An 8,280-nucleotide genomic window follows, 5' to 3' on the forward strand; every position below is an offset into this window, starting at 1 on the left:
TCACAGAGAGAGCTCAGCCTACTGAAACCTAAGATAACGCAAGAAGATAGACGAAGGAAAAGGAAATAAAGAAAATGTCTTCAATACTGTGATAATACATACTGAACACACACATATTCAGAACATCAGACCTCCCTCTTTAGCTGCTAAATGCTCCACCATGCTCAACAGCTAGTCCCTAACTGTGTCTGTCTGCTGTTTCACTGCTGTTTCCCTGAAAACAGCTGCCTGCTGCGGCTGAAAACAGCCCTGTGTGAGCTGTGAGAGTGAACCGAAACAATGAGGTGGTGAGTCGGACACATAAACAATCAGCTGAAACTCACTATGAAGCTCTGTAAATCAGAGGGCGGCTGCAGGTTCATCACTACCAGAGATCCTTTTCACATTGTCAGAACATATATCGGTACTGCAAAAATATCGACTAATAATATCGACTAAACTTAAAATAAATGTTTTCTCATTTTGCAGCATCACTGACATTTAGCTGATTTCAGCTAATCATGTGCTTGTCAGTATTTAGTGTCTCTGGAAACTTGGAAATTTGGTTGAGACATGAGAGAGAAATCAATCATCTCACTCAGAGAAACAGCAAATAACCAGGTTTCACCAAAATAACAAGCTGTTTCTTTAAATGCTCCTGTGTGTTTATCTAAATGTGTTATTTGTGTTGTCAAAGTGGTGAGGATTTTGTCTTAACTGGCTCATGCTTTTCTCCTGTAAGCAGTCATGAACTGAGCTCTCAGGCACCATACAAAATCTTTGAAGAAAGATAAATTCTGAGTAACGAGAGAAATGTTTCAGTCTATTACAGGTTAACAATTACCTGCCTAAACCTGTGTTCAGCAATACCACCTGCTGAGGGAGTGAAAAACCCATCTGTCTAAATAAGTGGAATCCATTTTCATGGTGGTAGCAGATTAAGCAAGATAGTCCAGACACCCCTCTGCCCCAGCAATGCTCTCCAGTCCCTCCTGGGGGACCCCCCAGGGGCAGATTATGAGAAAATGGGCCACCTGGGCACAGACAGGTAAAAGGCCCCCTGCCCCTCCTATCCAGGAACCACAAACTCAAAGTTTGTCCTAATTTTGGTGCTTTATAATTTTTCATCTTTTGTATCTCTATTGTCCATCTCACAGTAATTTTTTTTGTCCCTTTGTGGTCATTTCGTGTCTCTGTGGTTGTTTTGCATTTCTCTTGGGTCACTTTGCTTTTCTTTATGATAATTTTTCATCTCTTTGTAGTCAAGATGCATCTTTTAGCTAAGCTCTGTGGCTTTCAAACAAGAAATATTACTGTCACTTCATACAGAGGCTCAGGGGCCTGAGAGGTCAGAGGGCCCTCCCTAGCCTGTTCCCGGTAGGCTCATTCGGTAACCCATCCATGGGGACCTTGAGGCATTCCTGGGCCAGATTCTGGGTCCACCCCGAGACCTCCTACCAAGCTGGAAGCGCCCAGGAAACCTCTGATTGAAGGCACCCAGGAGGCATCGTGATCAGACGCACCCCTTCCCGCCATCAACTGGCTCCTTTCAACACGTATTCTCAGCAAGAACTAAAGCCTGAAACCTCTTTCATATAAATACTCAAATCTATACTACATAATGCAGTTATAAGTGTAATCTGATTATGATGTAACAAAGTGATCATTGCACTCTCATTAGATGATATTACTCAGTCCACATAAGAGTCCCTATCACAGTCCTTACATATCCTAATGGATTATGGGAGCTCTAACGTTTCTCTACATCAGTTTCAACTGCAATGCAGAAGAAAAACAAAGCCAGTGTGTGTTTACTCTGGGACCTTTCAGTGAGGAAAGCTCTCCAGTGTAAATAGTGTAATTACATGTCTTCCTTTGGGGTGGGAGGGAGGATAAATTGGTATAATCAAGGCCGCAGTTCAGCCGCTAGCATTGATGTTGGAATGAATTAGGACAGGACCTTGCTGAGATTTTGCCCCCTGGGTATTTAATGAATACATACTTCTCCCTCAAATCACATCCTGCTGATATAGTGGCGAGCCATTCCTGTGACTGTGCCATACAACTCACACTGGGAAATGAGTGGTGCAGGAAATGTAGATTTAAAGGGAATTTTAGGTTCACATTCAGTCATCAAGCTGAGGCTCGTAACCCTGACAAGCCTGGACAACTCTGAGCATTAAATAGCTTTTGTTAACTATAGTTTTTATCCCTCACTTTCACAGATTCCCATCAGAGCAGACTGAGGACCATGAGATTGTTGTGAAAATATGAAACATGTTTTCTTTCTGTCTGTACTAAATTTTCACTGAACAACCAAAAGTGTCACAAGACAAAAAAAATCAAGGGATAACCAAAGTCAGTAGGATGTGGCTGAGTGATGGATGGTCGAAATCACGGTGCTTTTTAACAAATAATACCTTACACCCCTACAGTGCTTGTAACTGATGGAGAAATACTGAAATGTCCTGAAAAAAAAAAATCCTTCACCCTGTTACTCACGAATTCATCTAAATCAGGCCAGTATCTGAGAGGCTTTTAATTGATCTGGTAAACATGGAAATATTATGCACCCCTTTCTGCTTCCTTTCCATAAATAGTCCTTGGTTGAGGTATTTTTAGCACAAAGCTATTTTTTATGCATCCTTGATGTTGCAAAGGTTCTAACTCGCTGTAATGCTGTTACCATTCTGTCGTTCCCACTCTCTAATATGATTCTGCGGCAAATCTTTATGGAACAGTCAGGCTAAATCTTTGATGAGGAGCTATTTATTACAGATTTGGTTTTTAATTTTAACTTTTATTTGTTCAGGGAATGACTCAGCTAAGCACACGAGCTCGTTCTCGGCTCTTCTGTGTTGAACATTTTAATTAGACCAAAGCTCATATGTGCTAGAGGAGAGTACTTATACTGATTGATTGTGCTGTTTGTCAGAGTCTTTAAAACTGTATTTTGACTATCGCCTGACCAACAGCAAAATTGTGTGTGATAATAATAAAAAAAACCAAACAATGACAAAAACTCAAAGTTATCATTCAAGTCCACATCTCTATAGAAATCTTTATCCTCTTTTAGCTCATTGTTTTGGTGTTACAGCTTACAGATACAGTGAGTGGTTCAGTCTGAGTCAGTCACATCCAAATAGCAGCCATTTGCATCTAGAAGAAGAGCTAAAAGAAGAGGGTGGATATCGGACTTTTTGGTTTATCATCTAACCACAAATAAACTCCAAATAAATAGAATAAATAGATTTGTCTGTTTGTTCGACGTGTAAACGGGCAACTGTTTCTTAACAACAACAATGCAAATGTCAGAAATTCTTACATTAATGATTTCATAATTCAGCCATCATTCATTTGTTTGGTTGTAAACTTTGTTTACACTTATGCTTTTCCTACTGTAACGTGAAAACGGCTTCTGTGAAAGAAGACTGTTGACTGATACAGGCGTTTTGGCAACAGCAACAAATATAGCTGTTTGCAGCTGTATTTGTTGACATCTGCTGTCACATTTAGTTAGGTGTAACTGGGAAAAGCAATCAACACTCTCAGTAGTAGTATGCGACAGCATCACAACTCTTGGTAAAAATGCCATTTTGGAATTTCATCACATGCAAACAAAAACATATTATGATTATCAGCTGCATTAATAATTTTTTGCCTCTCTGAAGCAGAAAAACTTTAAAACATTAATTTACATAATAAGCAAACAGAGTAAAAAATTTGGATTTATTTGGAGTCGCGTTTGGAGCTCTCGTTTGGTCTTGGTGTTTATCTTGATAGATACACAGCTTTATTCATTAGCTAATTGCTAATTTCGTCTGCCATTTGGTGTTGAGCAGGTATCACAGAAAGTATTAACCTGAGCTTTTTTGTTGAAACGGCTGCTGAGGGGTTAAGACGAGTGGCTTAGAACATACCATAAATTTGCATTCAAAGCAATGGGATAAAAGACGCTATAAAATCTCCATAACACTGATTCTATGTTAATTTCAAACATACCAATTACTGCAGCTTTAAAGACTTCTCTACAGTGGCTTATGAAGGAGAGCATTCCTCACGTTTTACCCACATTTTCCTGACCAGTGTGGAGACCCCAGCCATAGCCCTCCCTGTCAAAACCTTTCTTTAACCTTTAGGCTACTGCTGACCCCTTTAATGCGGCTGCACGATGCCCTCATCTAGTCTCCCAATCGTATGCATTAGACTATCTGCTTCAATGCACTAAACATGAAATAGATGCAGATACAGACAATGGTTTATCCCCTTGCCCTGAGCTACTGTAAACCCACTCCTGTTTAAAGAGGCCTGTTCTTTACCTCAAGGTCAGGTCAGGTCCATGTTGCTTCAATAACATTTGTCAAATGTCTTCTACCTTTGAGTAAGTCAATTAACTCCAAAGTATTAAAGCATGCAGAGGAGATAAGTGGGGTTGGATCCAGTTATATAGCAGTATCACACTCAACACAAAGGTAAAACTATGAGAATTAACAAACCCTTACTTTTCAAACTGATCCTCGTATCAGAGGAGCAGTTACATTTGTGCGATGGGTCAGAGTCTGTGTGGTAACTTTTTGCCATGAGGGACAGGGCCTAGTTGTTCACTTGTCTTTTTTTCACTTTAGTCCACAGCTGTCACATTTGCTTCAGCTCTCTGTTTAGCCACATCTCCTGTAAGGAGGCCACTTGATGGTCTTTAGGTCAGCTCAGGAGATGCTATGTAACATCACGCTAAAGTGCAGCCATGTTTGCAATGACATGACTAAGGAAGGCAAATTTACTCTCACTGAACACTTTACACTTGCGCACCTATTTATTCATGTAACTATCAGCCAATCATGTGGCAGCAGTGTAACACATAAAGTCATGCAGACACAGGTCAGGAGCTTTGGGTAATGATCACATCAAACATCAGGATGGGGGAAATATGTGATTTTGACCATGACATGATTGTTGGTGCCAGATGGGCTGGTTTGAGTTATTTGAAACTGCTGATCATCTGGGATTTTCAGTCACAACAGTCTCTAGGGTTTAACTCTGAATGGAGCTAAAAAAAAAAAACATCCAGTGAGCAGCAGCAGCTCTGTGGACATACAAATGTCTTGTTGATGAGAGAGGTCAGAGGAGGTCAGCCAAGAACAGAAATGTGAGGCTGCAGTGGACACAGACTCAACAAAACTGGACAGTTGATGACTGAAAAGATGTAGCCTGGTCTGATGAATCTGGATTTCTGCTGAGGCTGCAGATGGTTGGGTCACAATTTGGTGTCAACAGCCTGCCTTGTGTCAACAGTCCAGGCTGGTGAATGTTTTCTTGCCATACTTTGGGCCTTAATACCAATCAATCATAGTCTAAATGTCACAGTCTGAGTATTGTTGCTGACCATGTTCATCCCTTCATGGCCACAGTTCACCATCTTCTAATGGCTACTTCCAGCAGGATAATGCTCCATGTCACAAAGCTAAAGTCGTCTCAAACTGGTTTCATGAACATGAGCGTGAGTTCAGTGAGTTCAGTCTCCAGATCTGAATCCAGTAGAGACCACCTTTGGGAATCTCAGGGGAGCAGAATCTCAGAAGAAGGTTTCCAACATCTTGTGGGATCAATGAATCCACAAAGAACGGAGGTTGTTTTGGGAGCAGGGGGAGGAACTACTCAGCTGTGTTCCTAATAAAGTGCTTGGTGAGCGTATAACCACGCAACAGAAAAATCTGACCCAGATTGGGGTCTGTGTTGCTGCCAGCATTTTGTAGGCTGCAATGAGACATAAGATCTGAACAAACATTTGTGGCATTGGTGGAGCCATCATTAAGATGGCTAACATGATGTGGTATTTGGTCCAGAGGACACGTTGGACATTTGGACAACAGTATGCCATTTCATCAGACGTGAGTTTCTAGTATCTAAGGTGTTAAATGCTGTGGGTGAAGCAGTAAAACTATGAAAATATAAAATTATGTTATAGTATATTGAATAAACTGACTGAACAACATATTTGTAAATACAGAAGCTGCCATTATGCTTTTACAGAAATGCTTGTCAAACAATCGATCAGCTTCAGAAAGCCTCCCACACCAAAACAAAAAAAAAAATACACACACCTCTCCGACACCGGATTAAGGGGGCTGTTGGCTGTCAATCCAACATTCACACTCACTTAAAGCAGCCAGCTGTGTGGAGGTGAAGGAGGAGATGGGGTCTGAACTTCTCGCTCTCATTCTTGACACAGCTAATTCTGTCACTTACCATGTGAACAACTGAGTGCAGCTCTCTGAATGACTTTCAGGAGAGAGGAGTCTTTTTGACTGTACTTGAATAATTCATTTAAAATTATTTAAACAATTTCTCATCTCCCCCTCCTCTGTGACTGTCGACAGTAACTGTACTGAAGTTAAAAATGTTTTTGTCAAACTACTAAATCAGAATCCAAATGAAAACAAAGGTGAAATATGAATGTAATACTCGCAAGTGACAGAACTGAAGTCAGAGCTCTACAATCCCCATCATACAACATGAAATGAGACAGTTTTGATCTTTGCTAACCTACTGACCTCTGGTCAAAGTGTCTGATCTCTAGTCAAATGACACCCACTAATTTGTTTTGTGCTAGACAACACTGCTGAGCTGTGATGTATCTTATCAACTTTTCAAGGGCTCTGAATGAAATCAAACTAATCTGAACTGAGCTGACCTGCACTGACCAGACTGTGGAGGCACTGACTTTGTGGACTTTGTTTTTATTAGACTGGTTCATCTGGGATCCAGTTGAATAAAATCTACTCCTCCTAATATGAAGGAACAAACAGCTTCCCCCCTTTGTCCATTGTTCCCTTTGTCTTTGTCTTTAGAAGACTAAAAACAAATGCTTTCAGAAACCAAAAGGACTTTAATAAATTATTTATCCAGGGTTTCTCTGTCTGTGCCATCCTAGCCTACTTTCTTTGGTACTTTGGGGGAAACGCAGCTACTTGTTGCTCACCATGATATCTCCCAGGCCATACATTATACATGAAGCTATTCTGCATTTTGCATGCATACAATATGGCATTCAGTTCATCGTCACAGCCACACTATGGTACTCTGTGAAGCCTTTAAAAGGAAAAGCCTAAATATTTTGTTTTTGTGTCTAAGAGCAGGAAATTGGGTCTACATGGTTGAAGTGATTTGTAATGTATTCATACAACACACAAGCACATGCGCACACACACACACATACACTACTCAAAATCCATCAGCTTGACATTTTAGCGTGCAGGTCAGTGCATCCTTACCCTGCCAGTTGCTGTGTGTATCCAAGGAGACAGATGTCAGCAGAGGCAGCGGGCTGAGCGGTCTCTGCTGAGGTGTAGAACATGTCTCGTCCACATCACATTCACAGACCAACCGAGGAGCAGTCCACAGCGAAGAGCCACGACTCCACAATCTGGGTCAGCGCTGCTGGAGCCATCCTTATGGGGAAGAATATAACCACGGAGGGGATTGCAGACGTCACAGGCCCACATGGATCCTAGCATCCAGCCACAGTCGCATCCTCTGTCTGCAGCTCAGATGGGAGCAAATCCATGAGGTTCTCGCATCCACATACGACGAGAGCTCTCTCCGCTACGAGAATATAACCTCGTCTGCGCGAAGCATCACAGCCTCAGTGAAAGACAGTGTCTCTATTTCTCCTCCTCCTCTCTCTGCCTGCCTAATTCACCGCTCTATCGCTCTATTTCTGTCTTTCTCTGACGCTCACCCATATTTCCACTTCAGTGCTCTCTCTCTCTCTCTAATTCTCAGCTGTGTCTCGGTGCTCTGCTCTGCCTGTGCCCAGAGGATGTTGAACATGTGTTCAGGGTGGGGGTTGGGGACTGCTGACTTCATAGGTGGCACGCTTACTTCCCACACTGATAGGTTAGGGAGGATGGCACGGTGCGCTCACATAGCAGCATCTAACTGGCAGTTGCTTGAGATAAAATGTGCATGGCCTCTTTTTCTTGTGAATGTAAATTTTTGATTCAAACATCTGAGCGGTGATAGATGAGATTAATGACTGTGATTAACCACCACACAGTGCTCGGTTGGTGCAAATCTGTGGAGTAGTACAGTAAGGAAGGGAAGGAGGAGGTGGTTTCTATATGTGATATGATAAAATCACTGCCATCTCACTAAATAGCCCCACAGGACTGACAGAGGGGAAAAAACAAGCCCCGCAGGCTCAGAAATGCTATGTAGTGTTTCTGCTCCCTCTTAACACTACTGCCTCTTTAGTAAGACAAGAGACGCATTTCTCTACATTATACGACAAGAGAAGAGGGA

The 8,280-nt window shown here is 41.8% G+C and overlaps 1 protein-coding gene across 5 annotated transcripts in view; it reads right to left on the minus strand.

The window, feature by feature from the left end:
• LOC121194661 (nck-associated protein 5-like) overlaps positions 1-8,020 on the minus strand; it is a 60,176-nt gene extending 52,156 nt beyond the window's left edge. For all 5 annotated transcript variants that reach the window (XR_005895399.1, XM_041057631.1, XM_041057632.1 and 2 more), the window contains exon 1: positions 7,251-8,020. The gene's annotated coding sequence lies outside the window, so the exon portion shown is untranslated. The remainder of the gene's footprint in view (positions 1-7,250) is intronic.
• Between the last annotated feature and the right edge of the window lie 260 nt (positions 8,021-8,280).

This window comes from Toxotes jaculatrix, chromosome 15 (genome assembly GCF_017976425.1).
Source record: "Toxotes jaculatrix isolate fToxJac2 chromosome 15, fToxJac2.pri, whole genome shotgun sequence".
In the NCBI taxonomy this organism is placed as follows: Eukaryota; Metazoa; Chordata; class Actinopteri; family Toxotidae; genus Toxotes; species Toxotes jaculatrix.